Below are 24,678 nucleotides of genomic sequence, written 5' to 3' on the forward strand. Positions count from 1 at the left end.
AAAGGTGCAAGTTTAAAGAACTTAGAGCAGTATTTACCTAGACTGGTGTGGAAACCAAACCCTGGCCACGGGTCAGTTAAGGACAGGAAACCCTCAAGGAAGGATACCCCTCAAAGACAGCAGGTGCAGAATGTACACCCCGGACAGGACAGGATACCCTCAGATTTGGAAATCAGGACAGGACCCTCAGGACAGGACAGCAAACCCTCAGGACAGGACCGCTCAGGACAGGACCGCACCCGCAGTTTGGAAGCAACGCCTGCGCTCCACCCTCTCTGCAGCTATCGATCAAGACCCCGATTGGGTCAGCGAACTCCCAGCAAAGTGCTTCGCCAGCACTTTAAGGTTCAGTAGAACCTTAGTCTATGGTCAATTTAGGACAGAGTGCTCTGCAGCTCTCTGTATCTTCAGTCACCTATTGAATACGATGGGTCAGTGACAGGTCAGCTAAACCAGACAAGTCAGACAATTCCCTAGGTAAACCCAGGGTAGATATACTCTTTTGGGACAGTGTACCACCCCCCAATGTTGCAAAGTGTCAGAATCCCTCAATTTGGATTGGTCCTAAAGTAGGATTTGGGTAACACACCAATCAGAACACGCTAATTCGAGCCTATATTAGCATGCTTGGGTACCGCCTAGTAAGATTGGGGTTCCCATGAGAAGCTACACGGCAAACAGTAGCACAATATTACATTGTAACATATGAGGAGCCACATTCGCTGTTCTCGCAGGGCAGAGGTGACTTTCTCAGGAACATCTTGCACATCACTGCCAACTGGCTGTGTTCCATCAGTCAAGGTCCACTGTGCCTCAGAGTTTGCGCAGGCGCAGAAGGGACCTCCAATATGGCTCTCCTCTCTCTCAGACCCCCATTCCCCGCGGTACATGAAAAGTAAGCGAAAACAAATTAATACACAATAATGTCATCATGGAAACACATCACAGGGTTTGTACTTCTAACTTATCATCAAGAAATATACTTATGCAATCTATATGTTAGCTACATGGAAACAATCACAAGAGCAGTGGCACAAGCAGTAGCACATGATGGGCACAGCTATGTATTACGCATGCGCATAAATTTCCCTCCACTTCTGCAGACGCGTCAGGACACGTGAGTGTGGCTGACGCATGCGCAGTAACTAAAATACAAGCGGCGGCCATTTTTAAGTACACGGATTAAATGCATTAGAAATACACGTAAGCAAGCTTCATAAACTTTACTCAAACTTTATATAAATGTTAGTAAGACGTACATTTATTACCTTGTTACACATAAACGAGGTTCTTGAATACAGCAAGGTCGCAAAATATGCGAAGCTTTGCTTCATCAATCCCCTCTTTGATGATATTTACTATCATCACAAATAAATGGAACCAGATGCCAACTTTCTTTCACACTTTATACAATTCTATCTCTTCCAGCAATCGTTCCAATTTCTCTCTTTCAGTTTTGTTAGGGTGAGAAGTCTTCACCTTTTTGTATATCTGATCATTCACTTCTTCCAATTCAATCTCATCCACACTTCGTTTCACCCCTCTGGCATTCACTTCATGCTTTCCGGTGCGCTTGCGGCATTTGCAGCAGACAAATATGAAAAATAGGATGAGACCTATAATTCCAATTGGCATCAGTACTTTGAGCAATAAGCCTTTACCTATACTAGCGAACCAATGACCTACATTTGAGAGACCATCTACCAGTCTCTTCCAGGCACTATCAACCTCGAGTGGTCTGAGTTCCTTTGCCAAATTAGTAATATTTTTCACATATCTTTTGATCTGTACACTTTTATCCGGAATATAAGTGCAACAATGTTGCGCCTTCAACATCCGGCAGACTCCGCCCTCTTTCGCTAATAAGGTGTCAATAGCAAGTCGATTCTGCAAAACCATTGATCTGATCGCAACCATTTCGGTATTGACCAGCAGAAATCCATGAGCTGTCTCAGTAGACAATACATCCACTATAGTAGACAATTTGCAAATTCTGTGAGTGTTCAGAACCACTCCCACTCCAGGTATCAGTGCACTGAAAATACTACCCATAATTTCACCTATACTTTCTCTTTTACTACGCACTAAGACATTAGTATTTTCACTGCTTCCAGCGCCTCCATTCACATGGTATATTTTCGGGAAGACAATGCCAAAATAGCAACTTCCATACCAGTGATCCGGCAATTTGAAATAAGCCTTGTCCCCACAAATATAATAAATTCCAGGAAACACAGGCTCTGACCCATTTTTGAAACCCCAACCTCCAATTACCTTGTAATTATGTTCGCATTCACTGGAACCAATGAAAACATTATTATAATAGCTAGTCTTCTCGCGGTGAAGACATAGCTTGCCTTTCTTTTCAAAATCCAGCAACAGAGCAGGACCCGCCCCACCAGTTGAGGTGCCTTCCATGTTCTCTGCCCACTTTGGCTTCTTCTGACTTTCGTCATTAGCCTTCTTTTGTATTTTAATTCTCCTTTTCTCTGCCATGTTTAGGAACATCTTTTCCTGCTCATGCAAAGAACAAGTCAAGTTCTCTCTGTGTGCGTCCGCTATGTCAATGTTACCTATAGTCAGGAAATAATCTCCCATGTATCGTATTGCGTCACTTTTGGTATGTACAGGATTCAAGTTCCCACGTATAGGAAGTTCAGAAAAGATCACGTCATTGTTAGAGTAATAGTACTGTAACGGTCCTCTTTTGTAAAATAAGCTAGCTAAAATGCTACAGGAAATTCCGTATGTCAGTGGCAAGTGATGGTATGTCACGCCTTCAGCCACAGAAGTAGGTAGCTTCATGCAGACATAGCAATCTTCAATTTCCATAGTCTCTACATAGTGTATTAACAAGTTTGCGAAAACATTTAAGCGTGTCCTGTTTTTGATTCTATGATAATGTAGTTCCTCATCTGATGCTTCTAAGTCTTGTTTTGTTTGTCTCAGTGCTCTTTTATGTCTAGCTACACTCTGTGTTGTCAGCTCTTCACTGTCAGTATTTACAATTTCAGTAGGGACAATGTTAGTATCTTTACTCACAGCAAAGGGTATAAAGATTGTTAGTCCTATCCAGAGTAATATCAGGACAACTACACTACAGACACATACCTTGCAGCAAGTTTTGCAACAGCTGCGACTAGGTCTACCACTCACGGTTGAATCAGACATTATGGCTCAGAAGAAGTTTCACGACCCCTCTTTGTGACTTTACACGAGTATCTTACTTTGTGCAAATTCACGGTGGCTCTTCTTCCTCCTCGTCAGAGTACTCAGGGACGGGCTCTCCGTCGCTTACGTCAGTGATGTCGAGATCTTCAAGCTCTTCTAACACAAGTGTCCATTCAGGTGACTTGTACTTTTTGTTTTGTCTCTTTATCCGATCACTCCTTCTTTTGGAAGAGTCTTCTGGTTGTTCTGCTATGCGAGCACTTCTCCTTTCTTCTGCACGTTTTTCTTCTACTGTTTTTATTCTCAATCTCAATTTCTTTATGTATTTAGGCTCAAGATGCTTTCTTTTCTTTAGTCTTTTGGTTGGTACTTGGACTTCGTTCCCTTCTCTTGCCCTCTTATTCTCATTGGCTTGTGGCAATTCTGCTTCAGTTTCTTCTTCTTCTATCTGACTAATTCCAGGGCTAGTATCTGTTTCTTCTGCCTGGGTACTAATCTGGCCTTGTTCAGGTATACTGTGTGTTTGCTCTTCAAGTGTCTCTGATTCTATTTCCTGAACACTTTCTCCTAACCCTATCTGATCCTGTTCAAGCTCTTCGATCTCTTGATTTTCTTCTGCTTGAACTATTACACTATGTCTAGTCTGTCCCTTCCTGATATCAGGTGTCAGTGGAGGAGTATCAATCACTTGTTCTGTATTCCTCTCTTGTTCAAGATCCTTCACTTGTTCAGTATCGGGCACTGGTTCAGTCTTATTCACTTGTTCTATATTAATCACGTGCTCTGTCCCTGTCTGACCTTCTCCTTCCTCAGTTTTGATGTGAATCTCAAGATTCTGAGGCTCTTCGCCTATGCCTTGCTTTTCCTGACTAGTCCACTCTCTACCTTCCCAAAGTCTTTCATTTGTTCGAATAGGGTCTTCAGTGAGGTCAATCAATGGAATCCACTCTTCTGGCCATATGCTTGGCAGCTCGTCTTCAGCTATTTCTGGCTCAGTTCCTTGGACTCCTTCAGCAGGCTGGGCTCCTGGTAGTTCGTTGTCAACTATTCTTGGGCCAACGTCTGCTGATTCTGCAGCTTGACTGGTACTGGGCTGTACGTTGTCAGCTACTTCTGGTCTGGCTCCTGCAGAGTCCTCTGCTGGACGCCCTTCTGCTTCAGGCACTTCGTCTGGTGGTACCTTCTGGGTGTGGCTGGCGTGTATCCAACGCGGAACCCCGGCACACTTGACTGCTGTGGTAGTAACCAGAATCACCTGACGTTTTTCTCCCCACCTTGGCTCCAGGCAGGTTTTCCGAGTATGCTTCTTTATCTTCACCCAGTCCCCCGGGACCAGTTTGTGGAGAGGAGTCGTTGGATTGAGGATGGCGTCTTCTCCGATCTGGCGAGAGATAGAACGCACTTGGTCACCCAATCTCTTGCAGTATTCAAGTACCAAATCATCAGTAATACTCAACAGTTTGCTTCCTGGCACCCATGCTTGTCTCATTATTCTTCCCATAATTATTTCATGAGGACTTAGGCCTGTTTTGCGATCAGGAATACTTCTGAGTCCCATTAGAACCAAGGGCAGGGCCTTCACCCAGTTCAATTTAGTTGCATCACACAGTTTTGCTAGTCTGTTTTTGATAGTTCCATTTATTTGTTCCACCACTCCAGAAGCCTCTGGACGGTAGGCACAGTGTAGCTTTTGTGCAATTCCAAAGGCCTTACAGAGTTCATCGATGACGTCATTATGAAAATGTGAGCCTTGATCTGATTCAATAGTGACTGGCACCCCGAATCTAGGTATCAGTTCTTTTAGTAAACACTTAGCTACTGTCTTTGCGTCATTTTTGGGAGTGGGGAAAGCTTCCACCCACTTGGAAAATAAACAGACCATGACAAGGACATATCGTTTCCCTTCACAATGGGGCATGGTGATGAAATCAACCTGTATCCTTACAAAGGGACCCCCGGACCTCCCAATTTTCCCCAGTTCCACTACAGTCTTTTTCCCTGGGTTCATCTTTTGACATGTCAGGCACCTCTGGCAGAGGGACTCTGCTACTTTCCTGAACTTTTTACTGTACCAAGTCTGTTGGAACACTAGAATCATGGCGTCCCTACCAATGTGTGATCCTTCATGTATCAACCTCGCCATTGCGCTAAGTAGGTGTCTAGGTAACACAGGCATACCAGTTGGACCTATAATGACACCATCCACACGCCTTGGTCGACACCCATCATCCTTCCACTTCTCTCTTTCTTGCCAAGGTGCCGCCTGCTGCCACTCTTTCACCTCATCCCATGTAGGCACTTCTTCAAACACCTGAAGTTGGCAGCTGGTTCCTGGCCCCCCTCGTTTTGGATTCACGATATACCGATCTCTTGCGCACCATTGGGCCACTCGATCAGCATAATCGTTTCCCAGTGATACCTTGTCCATGCTCTTCTTATGAGCAGCACATTTTACCACTGCCAGTTCCTTTGGTAACTGGATTGCCTCTAAAAGGTCTTGAATAACCTTTCCATTTCGAATAGGGGTACCTGATGAAGTCAGGAACTCCCTCTGTAGCCACAATTGGCCAAAGTCATGCACGACTCCATAACAGTACTGACTGTCAGTGTACACTGTTATGCGTATGTTCTTCCCAATTTGGCAAGCTTTTATCATAGCAATCAATTCGGCTACTTGTGCAGACTTGATGTGATATAAATAACCTGCTTCCTCAATTTTCTCGAAGGACACTACTGCATAGGCAGCACTCAGGCCTCCTTGTTCATGCCTTAGACATGAACCATCTACAAATAATTCTTTGTCATGCTCAGGCAAGGGCGTTTCTTTTATGTCTGGGCGTGGCTTGGTGTTGAATTCAGTTAAGTCTATGCAATCGTGTTCATCATCCACCCCCCCTTCCATATCCTTTGGGTCGGGGAGTAAAGTGGCTGGGTTCAGAATACTGCACCTAACAATGTTTACATTTGCAGCACCCACAAGAATCCTCTCATATTTAGTCAGCCGACTAGGGGTGAGATACTGTGTTTTTGTTCTGGTCAACAAAATTACCACTCCATGCGGAACATACACAGTTACCGGATGTCCCATGACAATTGACTCACTCTGTTCTAAACTGCCACAGGTAGCAGCTACTGCTTTCAGACAACCTGGTAATCCAGCAGCCACTGGATCTAAGGTGGCAGATAAATATGCCACAGGCCTTCTCGTTGTGCCATGTTCTTGAGTTAGGACAGACAACGCGCAATTATCGCGAGTGTCACAGAATAGGGCAAACTCCTTGGAATAGTCTGGCATTCCCAGTGCAGGAGCAGTACACAGACAATCTCGTAGTTTGGTGAAGGCTGTTAAGCTTTCATCATCCCATTCTACAATCTCCGGTGTTCCTCTCTTAGTCATTTTTATCAAGGGCCTGGCTAGGACTGCAAATCCCAGAATCCACTGCCTGCAGTATCCTATCACACCCAGGAACATTCTAATTTCTTTCTGAGTACGGGGCAACTGCATCTTTTGAATTATTCTCACTCTTTCCGATGTCACTTTTCTGACACCTTTTTCTATCTGGTGCCCCAGATATTTCACCGATTTTGCACAAAACTGTAACTTGTCAGGGGACACTTTATGTCCCTTTTCACACAGGTGATTCAGTAGGGCAATGGTGTCAATCACACAATCCTTATGACTTTTAGACGCCACCAAGAGGTCGTCTATATATTGCACTAAGACAGAGTTCCCAGGTAGGACTAAAGTTTCCAAACATTTTTTCAAGATCTGATTAAAGATAGAGGGGCTCTCTGTATACCCTTGAGGGACCCGGTTCCAGCAATACACGTGACCTTCGAAGGCAAATGAGAAAAGAAATTTGCTATCTGGATGCAAAGGAATGGAAAAGAATGCATGACACAAGTCTATCACTGTGAACCACTCTGCATCCCAGGGAATCTGATACAGAATCACTGCTGGGTTCGGGACAATAGGGCAACAGGGAACTACTATTTTGTTAACTTTTCGCAAATCCTGCACTACTCTGTACTTGCCACTAGGTTTCTTAATGCCCATAATCGGAGAGTTACATGGGCTACTCATCACCTCCTGTATGATGTTTCCTTCTAACAATTTCTTTATTTCCACAGCAACACCAGCTTTCACTTCTGCATTCATCCTGTAGGGTTTAGTATTGGGGTATACCGCATTGTCCTTTATTGCTATCTGTATGGGGTCCACATTTTTCATCAACCCTACATCTTTCCCAGTAAAGTCCCACACCTCCGGCTTCACTGCTTCCTGGAGTTCTTTGGGTAAATCCTGCATGGTCATTCGTTTAATTTCCGAGTCAGGGCGGACTAACATTAATTTATAAATGCCGTCTTCATCTGGGGTCTGAATTTCAACACCCTTTGGTGTGCAAAAGATGGTACAGTTCATTTTGCACGGCAAATCACGTCCCAGTAAGTTTACTGGACTGGTGTCGCAAACTACAAATCTATGCATTTCCTTAAAGTTTCCAATTGAGATCTCCATGGGCTTGGTAACAGGAGTACTAATCAATTGATTAGATACACCCACTACTTGGATGGCTTCTCCCGAGAGGGGTAGGTTTGGAACGTCCACTGTTCTCACAGTAGAACCGGTAGCGCCAGTGTCCAACAGAAAGGTGACATCGTTTCCGTCAACCTTTCCTTCAATGTATGGTCCGGACTGGTCTACCGGCAAGGAGGCGCCAAGTACGCACTCCTCGTCCTCCCCTCTCAGGCCCCGTCAGTACTGGTCATCACAAAGGAAGGTATCATTTAAAAGATACTGCGAAGTTGCTGCATTTCTGTTCTCATTGCTTTCCCAGACTTCTATCTCATCTCCCTCTGCCTGTTTTCCCCTGTATACTTGCTTTGGTGCTCGGGGCACCTGAACTGTTTTTACCTGTGGTTGAGTCTTTCTCGGTCTCTCTTTCTGCGTCTGTGGAGTTAAATCAGGAGTTTTGGAGTTATCTTCGGGCAAGTAAGGACACTCGTTACGCCAATGTCCAATTTCGCCGCACTGATGGCAGGGAAATTTCTTCATAGCCTCCTCCCTGCTCATTTTGGGCCGGGGCTTGCCTCCTCCCCCTCCCCCAGGGCCTTCATTCTTAGCATTTTTGACCATGTTACTCAACTGCTTTTCCTGCTGCTCTGCGAGCTTCACCTGAGCCCACATCACTTTTTCCTTTAGAGCCTTTTTCTTTTCTGCCATTTTGTCCTCGCAGTACTTAGCGTACCGCAGGACCTCATCTACCTTCTTGGAGTGCCAACAGATTTTGTTATCTTTTATCCACTGACAAATCTCAGGTCTTAAACCATTTACAAACCTGTAAATGAAGTGCGTCATGTCCTTCATCTCGATGTTATCTATACCACTGTATGTTTTGAACACTTGTAACAGCCTTTCATAATAGGAGTGCACTGTCTCTTCTCTTTCCTGCGTTGTTCTATGTATCCTGGTCCAATCAGTTTCCTTTGCTGGGACCTTTAGTTTCAGATGCTGAATTACCTGCTCATATTTTCTCATCACTTCTTTTGATGGTTCCCCAGTTTTTTCATCTCTCGGGTATTCCTCGCTAGGCCAGGCTATAGCTATTTTACACTCGGTCCATAGATCGACTGGGACCACAATGTCGAAAAACCCATCCAGGTCTTTCCACAGGCATTTCTGTACCTTTACAAACCTTTCCACTTGCCGGTACCATTCAACTGGCTTCTCCCGCAATTTTGGGAAATCGTTAGTAAAGGACACAATATCCTGTCTGGACCACGGAACGTGCACATACCTCCCACCGGGTACTTCGCGCATGGGGCATAAAGTTTCGGGTTTGTCTACTTCTCTCAGAGGGAACTCAGGGGTAGCTTGTCTGGAACGGGCCTCCTCTTTCTTATGTGCCCACCTTGTTTTCCATTTTTCCACGTCTCCCCATTTTTGCAAGACTACAAGCAATTCTTTAATCTGCAATTTTCTCCCTGACACATTCAGACTTTCTAAATCTTTGTCGGAAAACTCAGCTCGGTATGGTTTCTGCAAGGGCTTCGATCTTGATATATCTATCCCCATACTAGCTGCAGTGTCGGTCAGTTTTTCATGGAGCACCCTAGTACTCCGGGTAAGACTTTTGCACATAAACAGTAACTCTTCTTCAGAATAGGTATTCAATCTGTCTAACCCCACATTTTCTGCCATTAATTCCTCTATTTCTACTCTCAGTTTGTAGAGGTCTAAAGGCTTCGTTTGCGTAGCCTGTTTTTCTAATTCACGACTCCAATTTTCAATTTCTTCCGGTGTTACCAAAGAGACACTCCTAGTCCCTGTTGCTGATTCTAATTTAATTTCTTTCGTATCAAAAGGATTATGCCTCTTCTGCACTCCCTTTCCGGTCTGTTTGTTTGGTAGATCCAAGAACACAACATCAGACCCACACTCACTGGACTGATCGTCTATTAGTAAGGGCTCTTGCTTCGGCGGGGCCATTATCGGGTTCATAACTGGATGGTTCAGACCTCCTTGATTATTCCCGTACAACGGAACCACTGGTCCGATTGTTACCGGAATAGTCAAAGCTTCAGGACTGGTATTTAACTGGGAAATTTTCTGAATTATTTCTGACCTCTGTTTTGCTATGGCCTCTTGCTCCCTTTCATCTAACACTCTTCCTAATGTTCGGTCAGGTATCATCTGTGGGGTCAGTTGAGGATTAAAACTCGGGGCAGTAGGATGCGTCTCACTTGGTCCCCCACCATAATTTGGTTTCGGGAACAAAATTCCCGTGCCAAATGACCTACGCTCTTCCCCATATGGAGGCTGCAAGAAGGGTACTCCTGAACCTACTGGTTTTTCTTCGTTCTCATAAAGGGGTCTGGGGTAAAATGTTCTTTCACGGGAATATTTTTCCTCTGAGCTTTCGGGCATTCTAGGATATATATTGCGTACCTCCGGGGGCTCGGGTTTCTCAAAATAGGGCAATACCTGGCCCCCTCCCCCCCTACATAGGGATCTGTCCTCCTCCTTAATAGATGGACGCTGGTGGTTCTCTCCTGTACTGTAAGTTCGGGCTCCCTCATTATAAGGGGGTGGACTTCTCGTAAAGATGTCATCCAACAATTCATCGTCTGACTCTCCCGGGGCCCCCCAATGCTTACACTTTTCGGTACTTTTCTCACCCGCTGCAGGGTTATGACATGCCGGCATCATGGGAAACAGACCCTCAACAATCATGCTCTGCCTCCACTGTTTCATCCTCTTATCCCTGGTCTCTTGTTTCAGCCTGGGGTACCATTTGGTCAGACCTTTGTCCATTCGGGGTTTCTCTCTTTCAAAAGTCTCAATCTCCCATTCCTCTAATGCCTCATACTGCGTTAGTCTCGGTCTGGGATGCAATTCATTCATACGGGTTCTCAAATTGAATAAAATTCTACCATTGAAAGTACCGTCTAACGGAAAAGCCAATACTCCGTCATCTTTTGTGTACTTCACCCAATTCTCCAACCACACACAGGTGTTGTACCCTCGGTCAAACATCATGAATGAGGCAGGAGTATTCGGTGGCGGGACAACAACGCCTTCCCTAGATTTAATCGGTTTGTCCGTTTTGAAATAATTCTTTACCCTACTTACAAGGGACATCTTTCTCTTTCCTCCGTACATAATATCGTATCTATTGGCTTTCCACTGATCCCTTTCGAACACTTGGTTTCTCGGATCGGGTCTAGTCTCTGGACAATACGAGTGCCACATACGATTTCTACGCTTAACTTTGTTTACAAAGCTACCTCCAATCAGAACGCGCCTTGCAATTCTGTGCGACCAATGAGGTGCACGCGTTCAAATAATTTCGACCAATGGGTGCGCGGCCCCTTCGTGAGACAGTTCTCACTCCTCGGCGCTTCACCCCTCCTTTACAATTCCAGCCCCGCTACCCGCCCGCTGTTTCTACCAATCCCAGCGCGGAACGGAGTGACGTCAGAGACGCTTCGCGACTGACTCCCTCCCTTCACAAGGTAACGGAAACTTTCTTTCCTTTAAAGTGCTCAGTGCTTGGTTATTTTACAACAAATACACATTCGCCACAGTGCTCAAGTGTCTAGACAGTATAGCTTTATTTCGCTGCAAGTAAACTACTTCCATTTACTTTTCACGCGCTGCGGGCAGATCTCTTCCGCCTACCCTTCACTCTAGCATCAGTGAACCTGTTATTCCCCTAAACTCATCCACTTCTTTCCGGGATATGTTCCGAGTCTAAGGTTTCTCAGCGGACCCCTTTGCTTTCACCCAAGCTCCGAGGAACCTGCTACTTTTCCGATGTGACCCTTACTAGGTTACGCCACTATGGGAATTTTGCCAATGAACCTCGTTACTGACATTTATTCACACATGTATTCAGAAAACCCTAGTTAGTGCTTCCCGGTTATCCTAACCTGCACCTAACTTTCCTTTAAGCCTGTGACCTCAGGACAATGGATTCTATTCACCATTTGCCCTTTCAATTCCCCGGGGAGTTCGGACAACAAGAAACTAAACGGTTGACAAACGCATGGATTAATACATATAACAATATAAGAACAAGAATAATAACAATACAGCAATTCATGAATTTTTTTACAAGATATTATTCGTGCGTATTCACAAGAGATTGATCAGGTCTCTTAGAACAGCCGCTTTTTTAGCAGCATTAATGTACTAGCAGCTTCCGACTCAACTAGTCTAACTAATCCTGCCTAACCTTTAGCTAGTCCCTAACCATACCTCTGCTTACCAGAAAACTGATAGAGCGCGCGAGGTCACCCAGCCAATGATTACGCCGTTTCCGGCTTCAGGGCCCATATACTTTCAATTCACACTATTCATTGACCAGGCGACTTCACGGGCTGCTACCAATTGTGTGTGTGTTCCCTATTGTTATGACTCAGTGTACCCGACTTACCATCCACCGACACGGGTACCTATGACTTCAATGGATCAGGGGCCTAGCTGTAAAAGGAAAAGGCAGCAAAATGCAATTTCAAATGACATTCAATATTGTTTAAATGACCACGGACAACTGGAAGTTTTAAAATGTTTATCTAAAGTTCATTGTTTTCTTGCATCAAATACACGAGAATGAGACATTCAATGACTAGTAAAATGTAAATGATATAACTATAAAGAAATAATGACAGGGTAATCATTGAAAATTTCTATTGAATATAAATGAAGAATACTACACAATCTCAAAATCTTCAAGCACGGACAGACTATGCATGGGTAACTATAGGAAGGCCTATAAAGAGTAACACGCTAAACTTAAAGTGAACGGGCCTTTGAACAGTCTAGGTAAAGAGGTTCTAGACCATATCAGAAAATGACAAACAGCAATACAAAATATAATCTCTAAAAGATTGAGAGACATGGGAATATATCATGAAAATATGTAGATGACTTTCGTTCAATAGTTTGCGGTAAAAGCATGGAAAATCAACATATGCAAAGGTGTCACTTTATTTTAGCAAAAGGTAGAAATATAGAAAGGTGCAAGTTTAAAGAACTTAGAGCAGTATTTACCTAGACTGGTGTGGAAACCAAACCCTGGCCACGGGTCAGTTAAGGACAGGAAACCCTCAAGGAAGGATACCCCTCAAAGACAGCAGGTGCAGAATGTACACCCCGGACAGGACAGGATACCCTCAGATTTGGAAATAAGGACAGGACCCTCAGGACAGGACAGCAAACCCTCAGGACAGGACCGCTCAGGACAGGACCGCACCCGCAGTTTGGAAGCAACGCCTGCGCTCCACCCTCTCTGCAGCTATCGATCAAGACCCCGATTGGGTCAGCGAACTCCCAGCAAAGTGCTTCGCCAGCACTTTAAGGTTCAGTAGAACCTTAGTCTATGGTCAATTTAGGACAGAGTGCTCTGCAGCTCTCTGTATCTTCAGTCACCTATTGAGTACGATGGGTCAGTGACAGGTCAGCTAAACCAGACAAGTCGGACAATTCCCTAGGTAAACCCAGGGTAGATATACTCTTTTGGGACAGTGTACCACCCCCCAATGTTGCAAAGTGTCAGAATCCCTCAATTTGGATTGGTCCTAAAGTAGGATTTGGGTAACACACCAATCAGAACACGCTAATTCGAGCCTATATTAGCATGCTTGGGTACCGCCTAGTAAGATTGGGGTTCCCATGAGAAGCTACACGGCAAACAGTAGCACAATATTACATTGTAACATATGAGGAGCCACATTCGCTGTTCTCGCAGGGCAGAGGTGACTTTCTCAGGAACATCTTGCACATCACTGCCAACTGGCTGTGTTCCATCAGTCAAGGTCCACTGTGCCTCAGAGTTTGCGCAGGCGCAGAAGGGACCTCCAATATGGCTCTCCTCTCTCTCAGACCCCCATTCCCCGCGGTACATGAAAAGTAAGCGAAAACAAATTAATACACAATAATGTCATCATGGAAACACATCACATGGTTTGTACTTCTAACTTATCATCAAGAAATATACTTATGCAATCTATATGTTAGCTACATGGAAACAATCACAAGAGCAGTGGCACGAGCAGTACCACATGATGGGCACAGCTATGTATTACGCATGCGCATAAATTTCCCTCCACTTCTGCAGACGCGTCAGGACACGTGAGTGTGGCTGACGCATGCGCAGTAACTAAAATACAAGCGGCGGCCATTTTTAAGTACACAGATTAAATGCATTAGAAATACACGTAAGCAAGCTTCATAAACTTTACTCAAACTTTATATAAATGTTAGTAAGACGTACATTTATTACCTTGTTACACATAAACGAGGTTCTTGAATACAGCAAGGTCGCAAAATATGCGAAGCTTTGCTTCATCAATAGCTTCAAATCTATGATTGAAATATCTGCATACATTCACTGGATCCAAAGAACACAGTTCTCCAGGTGTTTTGAATTCTATATTTTGTATATTTGCATTTGCCTCTCGTAGAAATTGAAGTAAGTCGTCCCATGCATACTCGGCACAGCTAAGAGTGAGGAACGATGTAGGAGTTCCTAAGTTTCTTAGCATACATTTCAATTCCCCATGACGACAGTACCAATACTCGTTTGTACCACGCTGACATGCCATGAGATTGATTAGATGAGATTCTAAAATATTATCTTGCAGATTCACTTTCTCCATAAAGTACCTCGCCGAAACATTTTGCAGATGTTCTCCACTTTTCAGTATATGGTTTACTGCATAAGAAAGCCCAGACAAGTCACTTTCATACAGTAGATGAAACAAATAGGGAATGCATTGACGAAACCTTGGATCTTCAGCATATAATCTTACAGTTCGATATTCAGATGCAGGAATTTGAAGTGGTCGATCATCATATCGTCCACCTCGACCTTTTGGAAATAGCTGTGGAAAAGAACGAGCTTCCAAACTTTGTTCCCATACACTAATGGAACTTCCTTTTGCTGCTTTCATTTGAAACAATTCAATTGCATTCCCCATTACTTCTTTGGAATGCAAAGGATGAACAGTATAGTGTTCATATATTTCTTCACTTCTAGACACATCAACTTTTTCAATTTGGCCGCCTGAACAATCACTGTCTTCATCTGCAGCTGTTTCCTCTGCTGCAACACATAAATCTTTGTAATACTCATTGTTTTTGACTAAATACAACGTTGCCTTTTTGACTTTCCTAACATCCACTAAATCTTGCCAGATTTTCTTACTCTTTGTCGGAACCCCATTAACTAGAATAACTAAAGGTTCCTCTTCCACTTTTTCTATACCAATTGTATCAATATTTTTTTTTAAATCTAGGGGCAAATAAACAACTCTTCCCTTTAATCCTCTCTGCAAATCTGTAGGAGGCAATTTCCCTATCTTAGGCTCCATGCGAACAATTGCCTGAAAAGGATGGACACATTGAATCAAAATAGACTCATATGTATTTATATCCATCAATTCACGGGGAATGTCTACCAACTCCAGATTATTATGAACAGCTCTAGCAGGCATTCTGTTTTGATTTAATTTATCATAACAATATTTACAAATACGCTGATCAGAACTCAAATCAAAACAATTCTCCACCCACAAATAAGTTGCAAAATCTTTCCACTCATAATTATTCATCTTTTCACTTTTTACATATAAATCAACTAATCTAGTTTGATGCTTATAATGACTTCGTCGACAACACACACAAGTAAAATTCGGCCTTTCACTTGATTTCACCTTAAACCTGGTAATTTCCTGCTCAAACTTTTCTGTATTTGAAATCTGTAGATTGTCTTCCACATTACCTTGAATTGCTGTGTCAATTTCTACACTGTCCTCATTTTCACGAAAATAACAAATCTCAATTTCTTCACAAATCTTCTTCACATCTAATTCAGTTCCATGCAAAAGCGCACTGTTTAATTGTTTAAGCTTAAGTGCTGGACTTTTTGCATAATACAACATTCTCACTAATTTCCTCATTTTGGTATGATGCACTGCTAACATCCTAAAATGATGAAAAACACTCTGACAGACTTTTCTAGAAAGACAAGCCAGTGAATGCCCTTGCAAACCTGTGTTTTCTCTCACTCTGCAAGGATCTAAGTCTTGCAACAACTTCACTTTCTGCTTTAGACTTTTCTTACTATATGTACGTAAGAAATTACAAAACAAATCAATTGATTCCTGTCGCACACTACAAATACTACTACACTTCCAAGTGTACACTGGACCCTTAGTACGTCTCCCTAAAACGTAATCAGTTAACACCTCTTCTGGTTCTCTAGGCACAAGTTTCTCTTTTTCAATCGGACAACCGTCTTTCACTTCATACGCTCGACCACATTTGTCAACTGCATGCACTAAATCATTATCCTGGAAGTAACTCTCCTCATTAAAAAATGGCTCACAACTTGAACTGTACATCCATTCTCCCGAAAAAACTTTACAAAAATTAGTCCGATTAATTACTCTTTTCCATCTACTGTTTGATTTGAAAACATCAATTGTCTTGTTAAGTGTCCTAATTCTATTGATTATTAAAATACATAATTTTTTCTTAACTTCAAAAGCCTGATCAACAATCTTCTCTACACTTTTCTTTTTCTTATAAAAAGCAGCTCTCTGTTTACCTTTCCTAATGTTTTTTAACAAATTTAAAACCACCCTATTGCGAAACATTCGTTTACGAATGTCTCTAAACTGATTCTGCCTTTTATTCCTATACATATTATTCTCTCCTGCTCTAGTTGTAGAATTCTTTGAGGGTCTCTCCTTCCTTTTCAAATTTACTCTCTCATTCTCTTTTTCTACATGCTGTCCATAATTTTTTTGCGATGTACATATGTTACGTATGAAAGACTCAGGGGCATATTATCAAGCCTGTGCGATAAAATTATCGCAGCTTTATCGGCCGAAAACGGCCGATAAAGCGGCGATAATAGGCTTGATAATATGCTCTAAGGAATTCCAATCGAAGCCCATGTTAGATGTGAAGACATCTAACATGGGCTTCGATTGGAATTCCATAGAGCATATTATCATGCCCATTATCGCCGCTTTATCGGCCGTTTTCGGCCGATAAAGCGGCGATAATTTTATCGCACAGGCTTGATAATATGCCCCTCAGTTCTCTTACCAGGAGCTTTGTTCCTGTTTTTTGAAGTATTTGTTGTGGAAGAGTGCTGTTGCTCTTTTTGTTTTTTTGCGGTTATCTTCTTTTCTTCGCCTTTCCCTTGAAGGCATTTTGTCTTACTCTTGAAATCTTGATTCCAATCTGTGTTAAAGAAAAAAATAGCACATTATAGATCACTATTACCAAACAACAAAGCAATGACAAAAACCAAACAGTCTATTCAGGGTTACAGATCAAGTCAGGATTCTCCAGGGGTGCAGAAGAGGTGAGGCCTGTATTTAAGAGTGTAGTGAAACACAGCTCTGTCAACAGGTACAAAGTAGGTGAGACCTGTGTCTCCGAGTCCAGTAGGGGATAGAGTTCATGAAGTCTAGTCCACTGCACTCTTATACACAGGCTTCACCACCTATGCTTCCCAGGAAAGGCCTCTCTCCCACTACAGTCTTGAACATAGATCTCACCTCCTCTGTCCCTCTGGATATGCCTCACCTCATCTCCACAATCTACTTCCTAATCTCAGGTGAAACAGGTGACATGATTGTGAAAAGATCTATTTTTTTTATGTAATCATGCACACACAATTTATTCTGTCTCAAAAATGTAAAACACATTACTTTGCCCTATAAATGTTTCAGTAGTGTAATGAAAAGCTTATACATATCACCTTATCTCTGTTTTTCAAATTTCATTAAAAAAAAAGATTATGAGGCCTAAGCAGGACTGCTCATGTGATGAATCCTGTCCAGGGGAGCATAAAACGTGAGACTTCTGTCCAAGAATGCAGTGGACAGGACTAAACTGGAGTAGTGTGCAAGAAAAAGATGAGCATCATTTATAAAACCATGCGTCAGTTTTGCGCTACTGATGCGTCACTTTTTGTGATGCATTGGCAGCATAAAACATATGCCTTGTTGCACCATATTTAAAAAGTGACGCATGTAGGTAGATGCGTCATTTTTTAAACCTCTGCACCACATTATACCTCTGTCAAGTGTAATGTACTTTACAATGATGTTACCTGTGTTAACTCACTGTAGGAAGCATATTGAGTTTGTTTGCATAGAGGAATTGTATGTTGTAAAATAGTGAGGTTTCAGTAATGACATGGAATGCTTGTACATAGGACCTGTGCTGTGTTTCCTAAATGTGATATCAAAAACGATTTTGAGGAAAATGAATGGCTTTTACATTGTTGAGTATAATGTGGGGCAGAGGTTTAAAAAGTGACGCATCTACCTACATGCGTTATTTTTTAAATATGGCACAAAAAAGTACATGTTTGGGCTTTCCTGGGGAGCGTAGCTAGTGAGGCTTGTGTCTAAGAGTGCAGTGGACTAGGCTTCATGAAGCCTATGCTTGTACATAGGACCTGTGCTGCGTTTCCTAAATGTGATGTCAAAAACGATTTTGGGGAAAATGAATGGCTTTTACATTTTTGAGAATAATGTGGCGCAGAGGTTTAAAAAGTGACGCATCTACCTACATGCGTAATTTTTAAAAAATGGCGCAAAAAGGTACATGTTTTATGCCGCCGATGCGTCACAAATAGTGACGCATCAGCAGTGCAAAACTGACGCAGGGCCTCACAAATGAGATTCTTTTTTTTTGCACACTACTCCAGTTTAGTCCTGTCCACTGCACTCTTGGACACAAGCCTCACCTTTTCTGCTCCCCTGGACAGTCTTCATCTCATCTGCACTCCTTCTTAGGTGTCAGAATCCTATCACATGGGCAAAGCTACATGTGAAAGCGTTTGCCCCAGTCTTATCCCTGCTGTGAGGCAGATGCTTGTACATAGGACCTGTGCTGTGTTTCCTAAATGTGATGTCATAAACGATTTTGGGGAAAATAAAAAAAAAAATAGATGCATCACTTTTTAAACCTCTGCGCCACATTATACTCAAAAATGTAAAAGCCATTCATTTTCCCCAAAATCGTTTTTGACATCACATTTAGGAAACACAGCACAGGTCCTATGTACAAGCATAGGCTTCATGAAGCCTAGTCCACTGCACTCTTAGACACAAGCCTCACCACCTACGCTCCCCAGGAAAGCCCAAACATGTACCTTTTTGCGCCATATTTAAAAAATGACGCATGTAGGTAGATGCGTCACTTTTTAAACCTCTGCGCCACATTATACTCAAAAATGTAAAAACCATTCATTTTCCCCAAAATCGTTTTTGACATCACATTTAGGAAACACAGCACAGGTCCTATGTACAAGCATTCATGTCATTACTGAAACCTCACTATTTTACAAAATACAATTCCTCTATGCAAACAAACTGAATATGGTTCCTACACTGAGTTAACACAGGTAACATCATTGTAAAGAGTCAAATTGACGCCTGTGTCTAAGAGTGCAGTCGGGGATAGGCTTCATGAAGTCTAGTCCACTGCACTCTTAGACACAAGCCTCACCACCTACGCTCCCGAGGAAATCCCAAACATTTACCTTTTTCCGCCATATTTAAAAAGTGACGCATGTAGGTAGATGCGTCACTTTTTAAACCTCTGCGCCACATTATACTCAAAAATGTAAAAGCCAATCATTTTCCTCAAAATCGTGTTTGACATCACATTTAGAAAACACAGCACAGGTCCTATGCACAAGAATTCCATGTCATTACTGAAACCTCACTATTTTACAAAATACAATTCCTCTATGCAAACAAACTCAATATGCTTCCTACACTGAGTTAACACAGGTAACATCATTGTAAACAGTCAAATGTATTTCTTTAAACATGCACACATTCTTTATTCCTTTTAAAAAATGTAAAAGCCATTCAAATTTCCCAAAATCGTTTTTGACATCACATTTAAGAAACACAGCACAGGTCTTATGTACAAGCCTTCCATGTCACTACTAAAACTTCACAATTTTACAAAATACAATTCCTCTATGCAGTAAAAAGTTTTTACCAAGCATTATCAAAAAGCATGACACAAAGCAACATTAAAAAAACACAATTTGCTTCTAAATCTTCTTCATAGAGTATACAAGTCTCTATCTATATTAAATGAATCATAACTCACCTTTACAAATGCTCTAGGAGATTCACAAAAGTGTCAGATACACACACCAATATTTCTTTAGCAGAGCAAAAGGTATCGTCGTCACCAGCCGACTGGACTACGGAAACACCCTCTACGCCGGAACTGCAGCCAAGCTACAGAAAAGACTCCAGCACATCCAGAACGCCTCCGCCCGACTCATCCTGGATGTCCCCCGACACAGCCACATCTCCAGCCACCTGAGGAACCTGCACTGGCTCCCCGTCGACAAGAGGATCACGTTCCGGCTCCTCACCCACGCACACAAGTCTCTCCACGACCTGGGCCCCAAGTACCTCAACGACCGCCTGACCTTCTACACGGCCACCCGCCAGCTACGGTCCACCAGCCTCGCCCTCGCAGCCGTACCACGCATCCGAAGAGCCACCGCCGGAGGAAGATCCTTCTCTTACCTGGCTGCCAAGACTTGGAACTCCCTCCCCATCCACCTTCGGCTGACCCAGGACCATCTCGCCTTCAGGAAACAACTCAAGACCTGGCTGTTCGAGCAGTAGCATACCCCTCCCCCCAAGCACCTTGAGACCCTCCCGGGTGAGTAGTGCGCTATACAAATGGCATGATTGATTGATTGATTATGTTCTCCAGCCACTGGAACCATTTATGGCACAGAAAACCTCTAATTGTACACACATATTCCTCATGGTAACCAATGAAAACTCTTCCCTCTCTATTTTCAAATCAACACCCTTCCCCCCCTCAGCCCTTTCTACCTGTTACCATAGCAACTCCCTCCTCACTGAGCTCCCAGGGTTAAAAGTTTATTCTACAATGTTGCAAATCAAATGAGCAAGGGTGTTTGACCACTCAATACACCAGCTTATCTGGTGCAATGTTTCTTTAATAACTTTTTTTAACCATTCAAATTACTTCTTACACAGAACACAACCATGCACCCTATCTTTCAGTTTTCAACTATCTCAATCTACCAATCATTGCTTGTGATTCAAGAGCACTGAAACTCCACAGTTTTTGTTTTGCAAACTCCTACTGTTCCAACTGCCATTTCATTTCTACACTTCATCTGACTGCACCAGAACCTCCTCTCACCATGTATTCTGTCTGGATTATTGGACATAGCTATATCCACTGGACTCAAAGGTATGCAGCTACCAGAAATTTTCACAACCTTGACTTACCAAATGTGAAGAATAAATGGATTGGCCAGAGAGGATTGAAATGTCACCAATTGATACCATTGGTGAAAACCTTTTTGCATTTGCCACACCCTGACCTTTTAATTGTGCACTGTGGAGGAAATGACTTGGGCACTTTGACTGGGGTAGGTCTGGAAATGCTTTTAAAGGACACCTTTGATCAATTGATGGCACTTTTTCCTCAAACTGCCTTGGTATATTCCAATATATGCCAAAGACAGAAATGGAAGTGGTCCAATCAATTTTGTCCACAATTTGAGAAAGCACGGAAATATGTGAATAAATCTGTTTCTGCTTACATGAGAGACTATGGAATGGGTTCAATATACAACAATAACTTGCGTTACAACATGCAAGATATCTACAGAGGAGATGGTGTGCACTTTTCAGATGAGGGGAATAGAATATTCCTCCTGAATTTAAGACTGTGCATTGGTACCTACTTGTAGGTACCTAAATCAGCCACAGAACCCAAAAGCCCTTTTCAGGGCCACCCTATCTCTGATCACTCCAAATGATTATCTTTTTCTAACTTTTTTCACTATTTTTCACCATAGTACGCTCCCCGGTACGCTTCCCGGTGCGCGTACCGGGAGCTCCCCCGCGAAAAATATATATATATTTTTTTTTGCCTATTTGGGCCTTCTAAGACCCCCTCAGAAAACCTAGAGGGTCAAGGAGTGCCTACGATGCCCCCTTATACCCATTCCCAACGTTGTTTGTCCTCCATTTTCTGTCTTAAATCTACCGAAAACAAAATGGAGGACTGCCGTAGCGCTGCCGGTACGCGTACCGGGGTGCGCACCGGGAAGCGCTCTAAAAAATGTTAAACGTTAATTTACATAAAAACCACTGGAGACACTTTCACCAAATATAGAATAGCTCATACTACATACCAATCCCTACCATTTTCCCAAATTCGATGGTATTCCATTGAGCCATTTAGCCTGTAGACCTCTCTAAATACCCTGAGGTAAATTACTTCACAAAAACACATCTGAAGTGTTAGAATTTACAACCAATTAAAATGTTACTTTCATTTTCTACTTTTTTTTCCTGACATTTGATTGGTTATGTACATGAATATAAATGAAAAATGAGAGGGAAACACGGCCATTTTGACTACAACTACCTGAGGTACATCTTGAAAGGATTTTCGCATTTTGTCTTCTTCACCTCTCTGTAAAGTCAGTTGATAATTTGTAAGGGGCACTTTAAGTTAATTTGTAAAAACGTTTTCTGATAGTTATTTACTGTCCCTCTGCTATAGTTATAGATAGAGATAGGCTCCTCTGTTATATTTATGGATTGACTTAGGCTTCTCTGCTATAATTAGGAATTTACTTACGCTTCTTCACAGGCACTTTTTTATATTTCTACTTCCTGCCTGTTACCATATATTGCCCAAAGTTAACTTCACTGTTAAAAAATCTGAACTACCTGTCTGAACTTAAACCCAACAGTGCCCTAACTCTACTGATATAGTTATTTTGTATAAAATTTACAGCAAAAAAATGGAAGGGGAGCAAGAAAATATCAATATTTCCTTCGAGATGAAATCTGAGGATGTTCTAAATGAAGATTTTTTTTGATGAAGAATTTATGGATCAGTCTTTGGAGTAACAATTTGTTGAATGTTTACAAGATATAGAAACATGCATGTTTGAGGAGATTCCAGATGATGTAATGCTGGAAGTTTTATTGAACTATGAAAATTCAAACCAATAAATTTTTATTTAATAATTAAACATTCTTTGAGACATTATTCATTTTTATATGTCATTCTTAAACTAGTACCAAATTGATTATAATGTAAAGTCAGACTTATAGTATACTGTGCAACTTTTTTGTGTTACATAGTAATTTTGTACATAGATACTTCCTTTCTCCCACTATATTATCTCCAATGTGTATTTGACATCTCTTTTTTATCTCCTGCCTCCATGTTCTTTCTGCTTTCCTGACACACTATGGTATGGATTCCATATACCACAATAACTTCTATAACAACATGCAAATTATCTACAGAGGAAACGGTGTACATTGAATTTAAGACTCTGCATTGGTACCTACATGTTGGTACTTAAATCACCCACACAACACAACAACTCTATTCAGAGATACCCTACCTCTAAGCACTTTAAATTATTATTTTAGTGTTTCACTGAGTTTTCCCCATGTGTGGGGGGGCGAGGTGTGTGTGGGGGATGTGCGGGGTGTGTCTGTGAGGTGTGTATGTGTGTGTGTGTGTGTCTGGGGGGGATGAGGTGTATAGGTGTGTGGGGTATGTAGGTGTGTGGGGTATGTGGGTGTGGGTTGGGATGTGGGTGTGTAAGGTGTGTATGTGGGTGTGTGGGGTGTTTGGGCGTAGGTGTGTGTGTGTATGTGTGGGATGTGTGGATGTGTCTGTGAGGTGTGTGTGTGTGGGGGGGGGAGGTGTGTGTGTGTGGGATGTGTGGGGTGTGTCTGTGAGGTATCTGTGTGTGCGTGTGTGTGTGTGTTGGGGGGGTGAGTGTGGGTGTGTAGGATGTGGGTGTGGGTGTGGATGTGTACGGTGTCGGTGTTGGGTGTTTGGGTGTGGGTGGAGGTGTGCGTGTGTGAGGTGTGTGTGGGGAGTGTGTGGGTGTGGGGGTGTGGGGTTGTGTGCGTGTGGGTGTGTGTGGGACGTACTTGTAGGTACCTAAAACAGCCACAGAACCCAAAAGCTCTTTTCAGAGCTACCCTACCTGTAATCACTCAAAATGATTATTTTATTATTTATTATTATGATTATATAATTTTTTTCACTATTTTTCCCCATGGTACGCTCCCCGGTATGCTCCCCGGTGCGCGTACCGGGTGCTCCCCCCGTGAAAATCGAAAAAAAATTACATTTTTTTTTGTCCCACGGGCCCCTTTTATGGCCCCCACGTCAAACCTAGGGGGTCAGGGGAGTGTACCCTGCCCCCTTTTGGTCATTTCCCCGTTTTGTTTTTAGCCACCTCTTGTGTCTCGGTCCTACCGAGACACAAGATGGCGGCCGCTCCGGACTGTTTCGAATGTTTACAGAGACCCGAGAGCCAATCAGCTTCCCGTGCGCAAGTCGCGTGGCGCGCCCGAAGCGCTCCCCGGTGCGCGTACCGGGGCGCTGCCATAGATATATAAATTTTTTTGAACCTAAATTACTCAAAATCCTCTGGAGCACATATCTTGAGACATAGCAAAGGCGCATTGGGCTACCAGTCCCTACAATTTTGCCAAGTTTGGTGAAAATCCATTCAGCCGTTCGAGCTAAAAGTGCGATGGACAGCCCTATGGAAATTAACATGGGGAAAACACGTTTTGGGACCCCCCTTTTATCTCGGCCCCCACTTGACGAATCCCCCGAATAACTTTCACAGAAGGAGCGAAGCGCCGCGAGGCAAAGTTGCTGAAAAATTCAGGCCGATTCCTCAACCGGCGCCAAAGTTATTCCAAATAGAATGTTGCGATTTCCCTATGGAAATCAATCCTAACTATAACTACCTACTGGCGACCGCCAGTAGGTAATATATATATATATATATATATATATTACCTACTGGCGGTCGCCAGTAGGTATATATAGTTAGGACCTAGTTACCATAGGAAATGGGGAACATTCTATTGGGAATAACTTTGGCGCCGATTGAGGGA

This window comes from Lissotriton helveticus, chromosome 4_1 (genome assembly GCF_964261635.1).
Source record: "Lissotriton helveticus chromosome 4_1, aLisHel1.1, whole genome shotgun sequence".
NCBI lineage: Eukaryota > Metazoa > Chordata > Amphibia > Caudata > Salamandridae > Lissotriton > Lissotriton helveticus.